This window comes from Pongo pygmaeus, chromosome 3 (assembly GCF_028885625.2).
Source record: "Pongo pygmaeus isolate AG05252 chromosome 3, NHGRI_mPonPyg2-v2.0_pri, whole genome shotgun sequence".
NCBI lineage: Eukaryota > Metazoa > Chordata > Mammalia > Primates > Hominidae > Pongo > Pongo pygmaeus.
In genome coordinates this window covers 17,258,185-17,278,705 of record NC_072376.2, presented here as the reverse complement: position 1 = coordinate 17,278,705, position 20,521 = coordinate 17,258,185, and positions in this window count along the sequence as shown.

Here is a 20,521-nt window from a genome sequence, read left to right as displayed (position 1 = left end):
AAATGTTAAGGGCAGCCAGAAAGGTCAGGTTACCCAAAAAGGGAAGCCCATCAGACTAACAGCGGATCTCTCTGCAGAAACCATACAAGCCAGAAGACAGTGGGGTCCAATATTCAACATTCTTAAAGAAAAGAATTTTCATTCTAGAATTTCATATCCAGCCAAACTCAGCTTCATAAGTGAAGGAGGAATAAAATCCTTTACAGACAAGCAAATGCTGAGAGATTTTGTCACCACCAGGCCTGCCTTACAAGAACTCCTGAAGGAAGCACTAAATGTGGAAAGGGGCAACCAGTACCAGCCACTGCAAAAGCATGCCTAATTGTAAAGACCATCAATGCTATGAAGAAATTGCATCAACTAACAGGCAAAATAACCAGCTAGCATCATAATGACAGGATAAAATTCACACATAATGATATTAACCTTAAATGTAAATGGGCTAAATGCCCCGATTAAAAGACACAGACCAGCAAATTGGATAAAGAGTCAAGACTCATCAGTGTGCTGTATTCAGGAGACCCATCTCACATGCAAAGACACACATAGGCTCAAAATAAAGGGATGGAAGGAGATCTACCAAGCAAATGGAAAGCGAAAAAAAAAAAAAAAAAAGCAGGGGTTGCAATCCTAGTCTCTGATAAAATAGACTTTAAACCGACAAAGATCAAAAGAGACAAAGAAGGGCATTACATAATGGTAAAGGGACCAATTCAACAAGAAGAGCTAACTATCCTAACTATATACGCACCCAATACAGGAGCACCCAGATTCATAAAGCAAGTTCTTAGAGACCTACAAAGAGACTTAGATTCCCATACAATAATAATTGGAGACTTTAACATCCCATTGTCAATAGTAGACAGATCAAGACAGAAAATTAACAAGGATATCCGGGACTTCAACTTAGCTCTGGACCAAGCGGACCTAATAGACATCTACAGAACTCTCCACCCCAAATCAACAGAATATACATTCTTCTCAGCACCACATCGCATTTATTCTAAAACTGACCACGTAATTGGAAGTAAAGCACTCCTAAGCAAATGTAAAAGAACAGAAATCACAACAAACTGTCTCTCAGACCACAGTGCAATCAAATTAGAACTCAGGATTAAGAAACTCACTCAAAACCGCACAACTACATGGAAACTGAACAACCTGCTCCTGAATGACTACTGGGTACATAACAAAATGAAGGCAGAAATAAAGATGTTCTTTGAAACCAATGAAAACAAAGACACAACATACCAGAATCTCTGGGACACAGTTAAAGCAGTGTGTAGAGGGAAATTTATGCACTAATGCCCAAAACAGAAAGCAGGGAAGATCTAAAATTGACACCCTACCATCACAATTAAAAGAACAAGAGAAGCAAGAGCAAATAAATTCAAAAGCCAGCAGAAGTCAACAAATAACTAAGATCAGAGCAGAACTGAAGGAGATAAAGATACAAAATCCCTTCAAAAAATCAATGAATCCAGGAGCTGGTTTTTTGAAAAGATTAACAAAATAGATAGACTGCTAGCAAGACTAATAAACAATAAAAGAGGGAAGAATCAAATAGATGCAATAAAAAATGATAAAGGGGATATCACCAATGATCCCACAGAAATACAAACTACCATCAGAGGATACTATAAACACCTGTACACAAACTAGAAAATCTAGAAAAAAATGGATAAATTCCTGGACACATACACCCTCCCAAGACTAAGCCAGGAAGAAACTGAGTCTCTGAATAGGTCAATAACTGGTTCTGAAATTGAGGCATTAATTAAGAACCTACCAACCAAAAAAAGTCCCGGACCAGATGGATTCAGAGCTGAATTCTACCAGAGGCACAGAGAGGAGCTGGTACCATTCCTTCTGAAACTATTCCAATTAATAGAAAAAGAAGGAATCCTCCCTAACTCACTTTATGAAGCCAGCATCATCCTGATACCAAAGTCTGGTAGAGACACACACAAAAAAAGAGAATTTTAGCCCAACATCCCTGATGAACATCGATGCGAAAATCCTCAATAAAATACTGCCAAACCAAATCCAGCAGCACATCAAAAAGCTTATCCACCACGATCAATTTAGCTTCATCCCTGGGATGCAAGGCTGGTTCAACATATGCAAATCAATAAACGTAATTCATCACATAAACAGAACCAACAACAAAAACCACATGACTATCTCAATAGATGCAGAAAAGGCCTTCAACAAAATTCAACAGCCCTTTATGCTAAAAACTCTCAATACACTAGGTACTGATGGAACATATCTCAAAATAATAAAAGCTATTTATGACAAACCCACAGCCAATATCATACTGAAGGGGCAAAAACTGGAAGCATTCCCTTTGAAAACCGGCATAAGACAAGGATGCCCTCTCTCACCACTCCTATTCAACATAATATTGGAAGTTCTGGCCAGGGCAATCAGGCAAGAGAAAGAAATAAAGGGTATTCAATTAGGAAAAGAGGAAGTCAAATTGTCTCTGTTTGCAGATGACATGACTGTATATTTAGAAAACCCCATCATCTCAGCCCAAAATCTCCTTAAGCTGATAAGCAACTTCAGCAATGTCTCAGGATACAAAATCAATGTGCAAAAATCACAAGCATTCCTATACACCAATAACAGACAGAGAGCCAAATCATGAGTGAACTCCCATTCACAATTGCTACAAAGAGAATAAAATACCTAGGAATCCAACTTACAAGGGATGTGAAGGACCTCTTCAAGGAGAACTACAAACCAATGCTCAAGGAAATAAAAGAGGACACAAACAAATGGAAGAACATTCCATGCTCATGGATAGTAAGAATCAATATCATGAAAATGGCCATACTGCCCAAAGTAATTTATAAATTCAATGCTATCCCCATCAAGCTACCACTGACTTTCTTCACAGAACTGGAAAAAACTACTTTAAATTTCATATGGAACCAAAAAACAGCCCACACAGCCAAGACAATCCTAAGCAAAAAGAACAAAGCTGGAGGCATCACGCTACCTGACTTCAAACTATACTACAAGGCTACAGTAACCAAAACAGCATGGTACTGGTACCAAAACACATATATATAGACCAATGGAACAGAACAGAGGCCTCAGAAATAACACCACACACCTACAACCATATGATCTTTGACAAACCTGACAAAAACAAACAATGGGGAAGGGATTCCCTATTTAATAAATGGTGGTGGGAAAACTGGCTAGCCATATGTGGAAAGCTGAAACTGGATCCCTTCCTTACACCTTATACAAAAATTTAGATGTTTTAAAGACTTAAATGTAAGACCTAAAACCATAAAAACCCTAGAAGAAAACCTAGGTAATACCATTCAGGACATAGGCATGGGCAAGGACTTCATGACTAAAACACCAAAAGCAATGGCAACAAAAGCCAAAACAGACAGATGGGATCTAATTAAACTGAAGAGCATCTGCACAGCAAAAGAAACTACCATTAGAGTGAACAGGCAACCTACAGAGTGGGAGAAAATTTTTGCAATCTATCCATCTGACAAAGGGCTGATATCCAGAATCTACAAAGAACTTAAACAAATTTACAAAAAAAAAAAAAAAAAAAAAAACCATCAAAAAGTGGGCAAAGGATATGAACAGACACTTCTCAAAAGAAGACATTTATGCAGCCAACAGACATATGAAAAAATGCTCATCATCACTGGTCATTAAAGAAATGCAAATCAAAACCACAATGAGATACCATCTCATGCCAGTTAGAATGGCGATCATGAAAAAGTCAGGAAACAACAGATGCTGGAAAGGATGTGGAGAAATAGGAATGTGTTTACACTGTTGGTGGGAGTGGAAATTAGTTCAGCCATTGTGGAAGACAGTGTGGTGATTCCTCAAGGATCTAGAACTGGAAATACCATTTGACCCAGACATCCCATTACTGGGTATATGCCCAAAGGATTATAAATCATGCTACTATAAAGACACATGTACATGTGTGTTTATTGTGGCACTATTCACAATAGCAAAGACTTGGAACCAACCCAAATTCCATCAATAATAGACTGGATAAAGAAAATGTAGCGCATATGCACCATGGAATACTATGCAGCCATAATAAAGGATTAGTTCATGTCCTTTGCAGGGACATGGATGAAGCTGGAAACCATCAATCTCAGCAAACTATCACAAGGACAGAAAACCAAACACCTCATTTCCTCACTTATAAGTGGGAGTGGAACAATAAAAACACATGGACACAGGGAGGAGAACATCACACACCAGGGTCTGTCGGAGGGTGGGGGCCAGGGAGAGGGATAGCATTAAGAGAAATACCTTATGTAAATTACAAGTTGATGGGTGCAACAAACCAACATGGCACATGTAAACCTATGTAACAAACCTGCACGTTGTGCACATTTACCTCAGAACTTAAAGTATAATAATAATAAAATTCACATTAAAAAATATATATATATATATATATGAGTAGGACTTTACCAGGGGTAGAAGGACAGAAAGAAATGGGAAGACATTTCAGGAAGAGGAAATCATGTAATCAAAGCTGTGAAAAAGGAACGTTTATGGGGTAGTGTTGAGGCATAGGAAATATGCCAGTTGGTGGGAGTAAGAGCTACATAGGGGAGAAATGGGAGAAACATCCAAACGCCTGGGTTAGTTCCCAATCATGAAGAAATACAACAACATGGTTAAGAAATTGAAACTTTGGTCTGAGGGGTATAATCGCTAGAGGTGCCTATGCAGAGAAATGACAGGATTCACTGTTTCAGGAAGGCTCCTCTGGCAGTGTGTGCAGGACCTCCCATGGATTTGGGATAAAATCCCAAATTCTTGACATGGTCTATAAGCCCCCACAACCTTTCTCATCTCCTTTCTCTCCATAGCCTTGTCTCTCTGCAGGCACATGTGGGTTCTCTCACGCTGGCGGGGCATCAGGATGCTTCCTGCTCTCCCATGTCCCACCCCTACAGCCAGTTAATATCTTTTTCTTCCTTTACAACTTAGCTAAATGTCGCATCCTCAGGGAAACTGTCCCTTACCACCAAGCATGTTTCTCCTTTTTCTCTGAATCTTATCACTTATCCCAATGGTGGAATTGGTGATTACCGTGTCCCTCTGCCTACTACAGGTAAGAAAATTGAGGCTCAAAGAGGTGTCTCCCACCCCATTAGAAGAAAAAAGAATGAGGAGAACAAACTAAGATACAGAGAGCTATTTGCTCCAGAATAAATAAATATTCACAGTTTTAGTTGGTGTTATGCAATGATTTTTTATTTGCAGTCCTTGGATTAGACAATGTCAATATGTCCTCTTCCATAATAACTAACCATTGTACAGAGATTTATAAATTATATTTATAATTTTCATTGTATAGAGATTTATAATTAAAAGGCAGAGTGTCCCAGACTGAAGGACATTCTACCTGTTCAAAGGCATGAGGATTAGAGGGCTGAGAGAGTGTGGTGCACTCAGGCAACAAAAAGAAATTCTATACAGTGAGAGCATAGGCCACAAGGGGAGGAGTCAAGGTTACACGGGTCAGGAGCCCCATAAGTTATTCTGGGAGATGTCCTCATTGCCCAACCAGATCATCTTGGCACCACTGCTCCAGTCCAAGCTGATCACATTCTAATACCCACATCTGTGGCTCTGCACCTTAGAGTTTTCTCTCAGTCCTAAGAGAAGCAGGCTCAGAGCTCTAGGGAGTTCACGCAGCAGGAGCATCCCTTGACTAATGACGAATAGGAGCTGGAGGATAAACAAATACCTCCAGCTTTCCTGCCTCACAGGTGAAATCCCTCTTACTGTCTCTTACACTGTCTCCCAGAACTCCCTGCCAAACTGAATCTCAGTCACCCACAGGTCAACAGAAGTGATTCTGAGCCGTTTATTAGTTTCTTTCCCTTCCCCATCTTATGTCCCCACTCCTCTGCCGGTTCTTCCTGAGATCACTTCCCAAAAGAACTACTCATACTTAATCCCTGCTTAGGTTTGTTCTCCTTCTCAGGGAACCCAACCTAAAATGCTGTGTGAAAGGATGTGGGCTTTATTGTGAGGACAATGGGAAGCCACTGACAAGTGTTTAGGGGTTTGGCTACAAAAAACAGAAAGTAACTCCACCTATATAAACCAGAAAGTCAAACAATTTGTTCGAAAAATGCAAGGAAACTCATAGACACAAAGGACACATTAATACTCCAAGCCTCAGGAAAGGCAGGAGCCAAGGAGTCCTGAGGATTTCAGCAAGAAATATTTTAGGGCACTGCCAGCAGAATAACTGGGCTCCAACTGTGTGTCACTCTTCTCAGGGACTCTAGTTTCCAGGAGAGAATAATAACTCATTGACCAATTTCCTTGGGTCATCTGCCCAACAGTTTATTGGAAGTGGTCAGGACAACTTAATGTAGAAGATCACTTACAATGCTGAGGGGAATCTTCCAAAACAAAAAGTGGAGCCGGATGTGGTGGCACATACCTATAGTCTCAGATACTCAGGAGGCTGAGGCAGAAGGATTGCTTGAGCTCAAGAGTTAGAGGCTACAATGTTCACATCACTGCACTCCAGCCTGGACAATAGAGAGAAACCCCATCTCTGAGGAAAAAAAAAAAAAAAAAAGAAAAGAAAAAGTGGGATATTGCAAGCTATATTAAGAGGGTCTGAATGCTGGGAAGGCAGAAACAAGTGGTAGTAATAGGATCGATTACATTTTACAAATATTATGCCAACATTTGAAATATTATACTGAAATATTACCTTCTCTGGTCATACTTCTATTTGGAACCAAATTGTACAAAGACTACAGTTTGTGACAATTTCCATGACCCAGAGAAGGTATGCTTAGTTCATTAGCAGCTCTTGCGTGTATCTAGTTTTTTAATTGACATATAATTTCAATACAGTAACATGCATAAATTTTACGTGTACAGTTCTGTGAGTTTTAGCAAATGTACATATATGTAATCACCACTCTAATTAAGATATAGAACACTCCCATCACTTTCAAAAATTTCCCTCATGCCCCTTTCTAATTCATAACAACTCCTCCTACACTGCCACTCTCATTTCTAACACTATAGCTTAGTTTTCCCTGGTCTACAACTTCATACAAATTGAACTATATAGAAAATACTCTTTTGTGGTTGGCATCATCCACTCAGCATATTTTTGAGATTAATCAATGTGGCTGTGTCAATAATAGTTTTCTTTTACTTACCCTGAAGTTTCTCATTATAGTAATACGATAATTTGTTTATACACCTATTGATATACATTTGGATTGTTTCAAGTTTTGAACTACTATGAATGAAACTGCTGTAAACATTCTTATACAAGCCTTTTTTATATACATATATTTTCATTTCTTGTTGAGTAAATACTTAGAAGAAGAATTAGTGTGTCATGCATTGACTAGTTATTGAGAATAAGCTCAGGACAATATTAGAAACAGAAAGACAAGGTAAGAAATTTATATAGTAATCCACGTGAGGTCTTGGGCTAAGGTAGTTCTATTAATCAGCTCAGGCTGCCATAACAAAATACTATAGATTGGGTGGCTTAACAATCTATAGTATTTATTTTCCCAAAGTTCTGGAGGCTGGAAGTCCAAGATCAGGGTGCCAGCAAGACTGAGTTCTAGTGAAGGCTCTCTTCCTGGCTTGCAGATGTCTGCCTTCTTGCTGTGTTCTCACAAGGAGAGAGATCTCCATCATCTCTTCTTCTTCTTAAAAGGGCACTAGTTCTATGGGATTAGGGCTCCACCCTCATGACCTCATGTAACCTTAAAGGCTCTATCTTTAATACAGTTATATAGGGGGTTAAGCTTCAACATATGAATTGGGTTGGGGGAGACAACTCAATTCAAGCATTAGTAGGTAGCAAAAAGATGGAAGGGGGAAAGCAGGAAAGGGATATGGATAAAACTCAGACAAGTTTTAAAAGTAGATGTACATCTGAAAGGATTTGTTGATGGATTACCTGGTATAGCTGGTGAGCAGAGAGGAAACAATCAAAGTTTATGTTCAAGTTTGAGGCTGGGGCCACTGTGCTGGGTAGAGGAGTTCTTTAAGAAGAAGGAAAGAAACTTTTAAAGAACTCAAATGCCCAAAACCACAACAGGGGCAAAGCTCCCTTCCTGGCTGTGACAATACCCCAGCAGTCACACAATTTGGTTCCCAGAGCTAGCTAATCATTTGGGACCCCTCAAAACCAATATTCTTTAAATATTCATCCAACAGTTATTTGGTAGAAGCAGGAAAAAAATTAATAAAATTATATGAAAATATAATTATATTTATATAACATAATAAAATTATAAAAAGAAATCGATTTACTAACTAATTTATTGATACAGCCAAATTCAGTTATAGCCAGAAAAAAAATTGGGGAGAGGGAGCACAGATAAAACATTTCCCCACTTTTGTGTAATACTTGTTCTCTCTCCAGTTTTCATAAGTTGTTTGGAAGGGGAATATTTTTAAAAGTCTAAGGACACATATTTAAGGGCTTGAAATTTTGGTAATAACATATAACACAGACTCTTGCATTTCAGTTACAGAATTTTTGCTGAGTCTGTAGACTTTAAATCACTGCTATTGTACATGCATCCAAGAAGACAGATCACAGTACAAACACCACACACACACACACACACACACACAAATACACACATATGTACACACTGGGAGACCAGGTGTACTGTCTATTTTGGCAAGAGAGAAAATACTGTATTTTGCTGATTTATTTCAGATATGTTTGCCTCTTTTTTGATCAGCAACCCTGGAAACTCCCCACTTGCTGCTCCTCCACCCAGCCTTGCTCCTGCCCTCCTGCTGATCTCCCAGCCCGAGACAGAAGAGGCTCTCCAAGGCTGTGTTCTTCAGCTCAGGTTTGCTGATGCTGCAGCAATGCATGGGGCTCTTCAGACAGTGGCCAAGCAGGCACCTTGGGGGAGTGGCTACGCTGACCCCACTGGCAAATGAAATGATGACTTCACTTCAACCCTGAAGCTGTTATACAGAGAAAGCTTAGAGCCTGACTAGAGCCAGATAAACCTTGGCTTGAATCACCACACATTCTGTGCCGTTTGTGCAACCCTCAGCAAGTACATGATCCTTCTGAGCCTTAGATGCTCATGTGTAAACTAATGAAACCTTGCCTGAGGAAGGCATGTAGCCAGTTTCTCGCCTTGGGATAAAAAAATCTGTTCATGGATCCTATTTGGAGATCTGGCATCTGTGCTATTGGTAAGTAGCAAGTCAAATTCTGTAAACAATGCCATCCCTGAATGACAATTTCACTTTTACTCCACTTCCTCTAGTCTCTGCTCATCTTAGTCTTAACAACTGGCATGTCAACTTACTAACTAAAACAGTTGGATATGTGACGATTTCAGAAACGTTTGCTTCCCCCCCCCCCCAGATAAATATCTACTTCATGGGATCTTAAGAGAGAAAATGAAATGACATGTAATTCTCCTAAATTCTATATGATATACATTTTCTATTGTGGTAATAAAAACCATAACATAAAATTTGCCATCTTTACCATTTTTTAATGTACAGTTCAGTAGTGTTAAGTGTATTTACATTGTTGTGAAACAGATCTCTAGAACTTTTTCATTTTGTGAATCTGAAACTCTGTATCCACTAAACAATAATTTCCTTTATCCCCTCCCTTCTGCCCCTGGAAACCACCATTCTACTTTCTGTTTCTAAAAATTCAACTACTTTAGATATCTCATATAAGAAGAATCATACAGTATTTGTCTTTCATGACTAGCTTGTTTCACTTAGCACAATGTCCCTCAAGTTTTACTCTGTGATTGGATTTTCTTCATTTTAAGGCTGCATAATATTCTATGCATGTATACACCACATTCTGTTTATCTGTTCATACATCAAGAGTTGCTTCTTGGATAATACTCTAGCCTGAGCATAGTCCACAGGGTTTGAAACAGCAACAGCTGCACTGGAGCACAGCCAGGGATACCCATCCCCCAAGTCTCAACACACTCCTCTAGGTGACTTTGGCCTTTGTTGACTGTTGGACCTGAACAGAGAAGGGAAGTCTTTCCCATGAGATGGGGCCAGTCTGTTCTGAGCACCCGCTATCTGCTGGCCTCTTCCAAGGTCCCTGCCTGTCCACTCCCATTTGCAATGCATCCTGAGATGTCCAACTGGGGTGCTTCCTGATGGCCACTACTATAAATCCTTTGCTGGCAGACCCTGCCTAACCATCGGAGAACTTAAGCAGACAGGCCCCCACTGACATGCACCCACCCACAGTCTCCTCCCACTGCTTTACTAGTGTGTGTGCACAACCTCACCACCCTATTGCCACCAGTGCACACAGGCACGAACCTCACCATCACCAACCCCCACCACCAACATACACACTTATACCTTGCTGTGCCACCACTGCTGCTGGAGCATACACATGCATGGACACAACTATATTGCTGCCACCAGCTCAAGTGTGAATGCCACCATTTCTCCCTAACAGCATGCACACCCACTGTTGTGCCACTGCCAGCATGCACATACTCCACTGAATCACTATCATTGCCAACACATGTACACACACAGACACCACCACATCATCATTGCCAGCACATGCACACAGACCCTGCAGCCCCACCATCCCTGGCACTCATACATATGTGCAGACCCTGCCACACCTCTGCCACTGGAACATGCACACACATGTGGAACTCACTACCACATGTGTGGCACATGCACCAACAAAGCACTTTCGCCAGCAACCCCCATTTGAGTGTTGTTGCTAGCCCACCAGGAACACCTTGGCTCCTCCAGCACAGCAGGTGCATAACTTCAAGGGGTCAGAGAACAAAGTTGTGGTCCTAATAACAGCCCTCCAAGGGCATGCAGCACAGGGGTGCAGAGCTAAGCTTTGGCCCCCAGAAATCATCCAGAAATGAAGCCAGTAGACTAAACCCAGCTTATATGACAATCAAACTTCAAGGGCACCAAAGGATATAAAAGAAAAAAAAAACACATCCAAAGGAGAGCAACTCTAAGATCTGGGCCCACACAGATGAGAAAGAGCTAACACAAGAACTCTCACAACTCAAAAAGCCAGAGTGTTTTCTTACTTCCAGATGACTACCCTAGCCCCCCAACGATGCCTTTTAACCAGGCTGAAATAGTATACATAGAATTGAGAATCTGGAAAGCAATGAAGATCTTCAAGATTTGGAAGAAAGTTAAAACCCAATCCAAGGAATCTAAGAAATCCAACAAAATGATTCAAAAGGTTAAAGGTGAAAGAGCCATTTTAAGAAAGAACCAAACTGATATGACAGGGCTGAAAAACTCACTACAAGGATTTCATAATAAAATCTGAAGCATTAACAGCAGAGTAGATCAAGCTGAGGAAAGAATCTCAGAGCTCGAAGATTGGTTTCTCAAGTCAACTCTGTCAGGCAAAAATAAGAAAAAGAACAAAGAATGAACAAAACCTTCAAGAAATATGGGTTTATATATAAGAGATCAAATCTACCAGTCACTGGTGTACCTGAAAGAGCATGAGAGACCAAGCAACTTGGAAAATATATTTGAGGATACTGTCCATGGCAATTTTCCCAACCTTGCTAGAGAGATTGACATTCAAATTCAGGAAATTGATAGGACCCCTGTGAGATACTATACAAGATGACCATTCCCAAGACACATAGTCATCAGATTCTCCAAGGTCAATGTGAAAGAAAAAAATTAAAGGCAGCTAGATAGAAGGGGCAGGTCATCTACAAAGGGAACCTCATCAGGCTAACAGCAGACCTTTCAGCAGAAACCCTACAAGCCAGAAGAGAGATTGGGAGCCTATATTCAGCATTCTTAAAGAAAAATTCCAACCCAGAATTTCATGTACAGCCAAACTAAGCTTCATGAACAATGGAGAAATAAAATTTTTTTCAGACAAGCAAATGCTAAGTGAATTCACTAACACCAGGTCTGCCTTACAAAAGGTCCTTCACAGAGTGCTAAATATGGAAAGGAAAGACCATTATTGGCCACGACAAAAACACACTTCAGTACGTAGATAACTGACACTATGAAACAAGAATACAATCAAGTCTGCATAACAATCAGCTAACAACATGATGACAGGATCAAATCCACAAATATCAATATTGACCTTGAACATAAATGGGCTAAGGACCCCATTAAAAAGCATGGAGTAGAAAGTTGGATAAAGAAGCAAGACTCTACTGTACGCTGTCTTTAAGAGACCCATCTCACAAGCAATGACGTTCATAGGCTCAGAGTAAAGGGATGGAGAAAAACCTACCAGCAAATGGAAAACACAAAAAAACAGGAATTGCTATTCCAATTTCAGACAAAACAGACTTTAAACAAACTGAATGAAAAAGACAAATAGAGGAGTACATAATGATAAAGGGTTCAATTCAACAAGAAGACTTGGCCATCCTGAATATATATACACCCAACACAAGAGCATCCAGATTCATAAAACAAGTTCTTAGAGACCTATGAAGAAACTTAGATAACCACATAATAATAGTGGGAGACTTCAACACTCTACTGACAGTATTAGACGGATCAAGGCAGAAAACCAACAAAGGTATTCGGGTCCTAAACTTGACACTTACCAAAAGGAACTAACAGACATCTACAGAACACTCCACTCAACAGCAACATAACAGACATTCTTCTCATCTGCACATGACACATACTCTAAAATGGACCACACCCTCAGCCATAAAACAATTCTCGACAAATTAAAAAAAAAAAAAGCCAAATCATACCAATCACACTCTCAGACCACAGCACAATAAAAATAAAAATCAACACTAAGAAAATTTCTCAAAACCATACAATTACATGGAAATTAAACAAACTACTCCTGAGTGACTTGGCAAACAATGAAATTATGACAGAAATCAAGAAATTATTTGAAACTAGTGAAAGCAAAGATAACACATACCAGAATTCTACAACACAGCTAAAGCAGTGTTGAGAGGAAAGTTTATAGTGCTAAAAGCCCGCATCAAAGTTAGAAAGATCTCAGATTAACAACTTAATATCACACCTAGAGGAACTTGAAAAACAAGAGCAAACCAACCCCAAAGCTAGCAGAAGAAAAGATAATAACCAAAATGAGACCTGAACTGAATGAAATTGAGATGTGAAAAACCATACAAAAGATCAATGAAATCAAAAGCTGGTTCATTGAAAGAATATATAAGATCCATAGACCACTAGCTAGACTAATAAAGAAAAAAAGAAAGATAAACACAATCAGAAATGACAAAGTGAAAATTAATAATGACCCCACAGAGAAACAAAAAGCCTCAGAGACTATTATGAACACTTCCATGCATACAAACTAGAAAACCTAGAAGAAACGGATAAATTCCTGGAAACACACAACCTCCCAATATTAAATTGGGAAGAAATTGAAACCTGAACAAACCAATAATAAGTGTCAACATTGAATCAGTAATAACAAAGAAAACCTACCAATCAGAAAAAGCACTGGACCACATGGATTCATAGCCAAATTCTACCAGTTGTATAAAGAGGAGCAGGTACCAAGCCTACTGAAACTATTCCAAAAAACTGAGGAGAGAGATGTCTCTCTAACTCATCCTTGGAAGTCAGTGTCATTCTGATACTGAAACTTGGCAAAGACAAAAAATAGGAAATGTCAGGCCAATATGCCTGATGAACATAGATGCAAAAATCTTCAACAAAATACTAGCAAACCAAATCCAGCAGCACATCAAAAAGTTAATCCACCAAGATCAAGTACACTTTATTTCTGGGTTGCAAGATTGGTTCAACATACACGAATCAATAAACGTGATTCATCACACAAAAAGAACTAAAAACAAAAACCACATGATCATCTCAATAAATGCAGAAAACTCTTTCAATAAAATTAAACATCCTTTAATGTTAAAAACCTCAACAAACTAAACATTGAAGGAATATACCCCAAAATAATAAGAGCCATCTATAACAAACTCACGGCCAACACCATACTGAATGGGCAAAAGCTAGAATTCCCCCTTGAGAACTGGAAAAAGACAAGCATGCCCACTTTCACCACTTCTATTCAAAATAGTACTGAAAGTCCTAGTAAGAGCAATCAGGCAAAAGAAAGAAATAAAAGACATCTAAAAGAAAGAGGAAGTCAAATTACCTTGCTTTGTAGACAAAATGATTTTATACCTAGATAACCTCATAGTCTCTGCCAAAAAGCTCCTGGATCTGATAAACAACTTAAGCAAGGTTTGAGGATACAAAATCAATGTACAAAAATTAGTAGCAATTCTATACACCAACAACATCCAAGCTTAGAGCCAAATAAAGAACACAATCCCATTCATCATAGCCACACAAAAAATACCTAGGAATACAGCTAACCAGGGAGGTGAAAGATCTCTACAACAAGAATTACAAAACACTGCTGAAGAAAATGAGAGATGACACAAACAAATAAAAAACAGTCCACTCTCATGGATAGGAAGAATCAATATTGTTAAAATGTCTATACTGCCCAAAGCAATTTACAGATTCAGTGCTATTCCTATCAAACTACCAATAACTTTTTCACAGAATTAGAAAAACACGATTCTAAAATTCATATGGAACCAAAAACAAGAAAGAGCCTGAATAGCCAAAACAATCCTAAGCAAAAAGAACAAAGCCAGAGGCAACACACTACCCTACTTCAAAGTATACTCAAAGGCTACAGTAACCAAAATAGCATGATACTGGTACAAAAACAGACACAGAAATCAATGGAACAGAATAGAGAACCCAGAACTAAGTCTGAACATTTACAACCATTTGATCTTCAACAAAGCTAACAAAAAGAAGCAATGGGGAAAGGACTCCCTATTTAATAAATGATGATGGGATTACTGGCTAGTCACATGAAAAAGATTGAAACTGGACCCCTTCCTTACACCATATACAAAAATCAATTCAAGATGCATTAAACTCTTCAATGTAAAACCTAAAACTATAAAAAAAAACCTAGAAAAAGCTAGGAAATACCATTTTGGACATAGGTCTTAGCAAAAATTTCATGACGACTCCAAAAGCAATCGCAACAAAAACAAACATTGACAAATGGGATCTAATTAAATCGAAGAGCTCCTGCACAGCAAAAGAAATTATCAACAGAATAAACAGACAACCTACAGAATGGGAGAAAATTTTTGCAAACCATGCATCTGACAATGGTCCAATATCCAGAAACTATAAGAAACTTAAATAAATTAATAAGCAAGAAACAACTTCATTTAAAAGTGGGCAAAGAACACAAGCAGACACTTCTCAAAAAAAGACATACATGCAGCCAGCAAGCATATGAAAAAATGCTCAACATCACTAGTCATTAGAAAAATGCAAATCACACAAGTCAGAATGGTTACTATTAAAAAGTCAAAAATAATAGATGCTAGTGAGAATGCAGATAAAAGGGAATGCTCATACACTGTTGGTTGGAATGTAAATTAGTTCAGTCACTGTGGAAGGCAGTTTGTAAATTTCTCGAAGAACTTAAAACAAACTGCCATTTGACCCAGCAATCTTATTACTGGGTACATACCCAAAGGAATGTAAATCTTTCTACCATAAAGACATACGCACTTGTATGTTCATTGCAGCACAATAACAAAAACATGGAACCAACCAAAATGCCCATCAACAATGGACTAGATATAGAAAATGTGGTACATATACACCATGAAATACTAAACAGCCATTAAAAAGCACAAAATTATGTCCTTTGCAACAACATGGATGCAGCTGGAGGCCATTATCCTAAGTGAATTAACACACGAACAGAAAACCGAATAATGCATGTTCTCACTTATAAGTGGGAGCTAAACACGGACACAAAGAAGGGAACAATAGACACTGGAGCCTACTTGATGGTGGAGAGTAGGAGGAGAGTGAGGATTGTACCTATCAGGTACTATGCTTATTACCTGAGTAACAAAATAATCTGTACCCCAAACCCCTGTGACACACAATTTACTCACAACAAACCTGCATATGTACACCCCTTGAACCTGAAACAAAAATTGGAAACAAAAAATACATACATATGACAGAACTGAAAAAAAGAGTTGCTTCCACTTCTTGGCTATTTTAAATAATGCTACAATGAACATGGGAATGCAGATATCCCTTAACATACTGATTTTATATCCTTTAGAGAGATACACAGAAGTGGGATTGCTGGATCATATGGTAATTTAACTTTCTGAGGAAACTTCATACTATTTTCCCTAATGTTTGCACCATTTTGCAATCCCACCAACAGTCTACAATGGTTCCAATGTCTCCACATCTTCATTAACACTTTATATTTTCTGTTTTTTTACAGTAGTCAATTAGTGGATGTGAGGTGATATCTTACTGGGGTGTGGTTTGTTTTTTGTGATGTGTGTGCATGTGTGTGTGTGTGTGTGTTTTACAGACAGGTATTGCTCTGTCACCCAGGGTGGAGTGCAGTGGTGTGATCACGGCTCACTGCAGCCTTGACCTCCTGGGATCAAGTCGTCATCCTATCTCAGCCATCAGAGCAGCTGGAACCACAGGCATGCACCATCACACCTGGCTAATTTCTTTAATTTTTTTGTAGAGACAGGGGCTCACTATCTTGCCTAGTTTTGATTTGCATTTCTCTGATGATTAGTGATGTCGAGCATCTTTTCATGTGCTTATTGGCCATTTGTATATTATCTTTGGAGAAATGTCCACTCAAGTCCTTTGTTCATTTTTAAATCAGATTGTATGTTTTGTTGTTGTTGTTACTGAGTTGTAGAAGTTCTTAAATATGCTGGACATTAACCCCTTATTACATGTATGATTTGCAAATATTTCCCCCATTTTGTAGGTTGCCTCTTTACTCTATTATCGTATCCTTTAATGCACAAAAGTTTTAAGTTCAATGTAATTCCATTTGTTTATTTTTGCTTTTGTTTCCTATGCTTTTGTTGTCATAGTCAAGAAATTACTGCCAACTCCAATATTGTGAAATTACTCCTACATTTTCTTCTAGGAGTTTCATAGTTTTAGAGCTTACATTGGCGTTTTTACTCCATTTTTTATTGAATTTTTGTAAACGGCATAAGATAAGGATTCAACATCATTCTTTCGCATGTACGGCATGTAGGTATACAGTTTTTCCATCATCACTTGTTGAAGAGACTGTGCTTTCCCCACTGAGTGCTCTCAGCACCCTCATTGAAGATTATTTTAATCTTATACATGAGGGTTTATTTCTGGGCTCTCTACTCTATTCCATTGGATTATTTGTCTTTATGCCACTACCACACTTTCTTTATTATTGTGGCTTTGCAGTGTTTTGAATTCACAAAGTGTGAGACCTTCAATTTCATATTTTTTTCAAGATTGTTTTGGCTATTCAGGGTACATTGAAATTCCATGGAAATTTTACGATGACTTTTATTATTTCTGCAAAAATGTCATTGCGGTATTGATCGGGATTGCTTTGAATCTGTAGATTGCTTTGGGTAGTATGAACATCTTAACAGTACTAAGTCTCCCAGTCCATGAACACAAGATGTCTTCCAATTTAATTGTGTCTTCTTTCATTTCAAATTTCAGCAACATTTTGTCATTTTCAGTGTAAAAGCCTTTCACTTTGACATAAAATTTTTAAAGGATGTGCCACAAGTTCTGAAGATCATTTGAATAAAAAACAAAACTACAGCTAAAAGTAATATAAAAGAGGACAACAACACTGAAAGAAGATCAGTCTTTGCATAATATAAATAGTGGTATTTTACACTCATTTGTTCAAGAAACCTTTATTGGTCTCTTACTATAACCACATTTGCACAAAGCAGCAGGAATGCTGAGATTAACAAGACATGATGTTCACCTTCTGGAGAGAAAGACAAGGAAACCAGCGATGTCCTTATAATGACAGAGCCTTCACCAAGTTGGGTTCAGAGTTCTGTGCTGTGCAGAATAAAGGGTACCAGCTGGAGGGAGTGGAGTAAGGAGAAGCTTCCAGGAAGGGAGGACACCAGCGTGGAGACTTCAAACATAGGCAAAAACAAGGCAAAAAAGCACACTTCATGAGGATTGCTAGTAACTGTTTTGTTTTGATAGAGTGAGAAGAATGTAAGTAGAATGAATTTATGAACTTTGTGCAAAAATCAGCATCATGAATTCAGAGTGCAATGCAGAGTCGATATGTCTATATGTAAATACACTTTAACAATGGTAATAATTAAAATGCTTATTAAACCCTTACTGTGTGTTAAGCACCATAGAAAGTATCTTATGTGCATTGCCTCATTTAACCCTCACCCCAATACCATGAGGTAAGTAATGTCATTAGTATCAATTTATAGAAGAGAAAACAAGGGCTTAAGAAGGTTAAGTAACTTGCTTAAGGTCATGCAGCTAATTAGTAGTAGAGCTAGGATTCAAACCATCATTTAACAGCAAAGGTGCAGCTTCCCCTATAAGCAAATGTATACGTGAAAATATACAGGGATGACAGGCATTTTTTAACTTATTTCATTGAGGCTGAAGAGATGTTTCTGAAAAATCTAAAACATAGGTGCTGAAAAGAAACCTGCAGATTACTCTCAGGCAGAATATATTTGATATATTTGATATTGAGAAAATTATTGATACTAGTTTAAGGTGTTACTATTAGAATCCTCCCTGGTTTCATCCCAGGCTTTTTCATAACTACCCAACAACATAACACAATTGCCTCTGGCATCCTGGACAAATCTGCAGAGGTTATGGAATAGGTAAAAATCTAGGAGCACTGACTTACTTCCTTAATTACTGAACAAAGTACAAGTGGTCACCAGGGAAAAATAAAATGCCTCTCTTTATTAACTAGACAAATACAATAGAAAAATTATGGTTTCTAAGCAATGCTTATCTTGCTGTTACCCCTAAGCAAATTTATTCCTACTAGACAGGAATAGATAATTGTACTCAAGGTAAGATGATAATATTAACAAAAAGATAAATTAAAAATACCAAGAATTAAATATTGCCTATAAAATGGAGCTAAGACTAATTAGACATGGTAAACAATAAACGGAATTCATATTAAGTTGTCCAACTAAAGCAGTGATTTTCTTCTATGTGATTCTGTTATAGAATGTATTGTTTTTATTTAATAAGCTTAGTCTATATGATCAGCATTACAATAATTTTGCTTCTCTGTGTGTTCCTTACTGTTTGACACAAGTCCTCGAAAAAAAATTATTATCTTAACTTTGTTTATACTCCAGTGATTATTGTTTGGCAATTTAGCCAAATTGGAGGGAGTAGGGGGAAGGAAGATGACACAGGATTTTTTCAGATTTAGCCAATTCTTATGAATCTTCTTTTGCCCCCACACCCCATCACCACCCATACATGCCATGCACCCAGTGTTTGAGAAACTGCAAAACCTAAAGAGATAATTAATTTCCAGATTTAAATTGGAATAATCCCAGTTTAAGAGAGCTCTCTTCTGTTTTCTCTTTCTTGTTGCCATTTATGTTCCATACTGAAATTTAGAGGCAGATGCACGTGACATCACAAAGACAGTCTGTTTTTGTTCTTTCTCATGCATGCTTCTTTCAGTTCCGAGGATGCAGGTAGAGCAGGCAATCAAAAAATTAACCCACTGGGGCCCACAGAAGTTTGCACTGCAGAGGGTAACCATGGGGCAAACGCCTATATTAATGTAAAGTTTGGCCACACAAAAGCTACATTTTAAATGCTTGTATTAAGTACAATAATTTTTTTAAATACAGGAAATGAAAAACTTTCATAGGTATTAGATTCAGATACACAATGAAATTTCAGGAAATGTCAATAATTAGGATGTTGAGAAATAAGAAAAATAAATCTAGTTGTGAATAATTATTATATGCGTAAAGCCACATGTGTATGCACACACATGCACACTCAGATGCTTTGGAAAATGTTAATATTTTTGAGAAGCTTGTATCTAGGCTCCACATTTGGCAAAGACATCTTTGACAAAATTCTTGCCTTTTTTTCTTAAAAGGGATGAAGGCCATTTAACCAACTTGCTAGACAGAATTTGTTGCTAATGAACACAGCTACGTTAAAGAATCAGGCAAAATGTTAAAATAGTATGTATCTGCTTTCAATGCATTTTAGTTCCAAATGGACTAAACACTGGTGTCAGCAAGTGAAGGGGAGATAAGGGACAGACCAAGAATACATCATGTGGAAAAAATTGCATTAGGCCAAGGGAACAATATTCCTCAAATACTGCTGAGGCTAGGATAATAAGAAATAAAATTTATACGAGGGGAGAGAGAAGTTGAGCCTAGGTCCTGCTAAATACTGCCCTGGCATTGTCAAGTTTTTAAGCATATATTTAAATATGAGAAATATATGAGTACATCTACTGAATTTATATATATATAACATATATCAGTATATATACTATTTAGTCAATACTTTCATATAATACATATATACTGAGAACCATGGGGGTTCT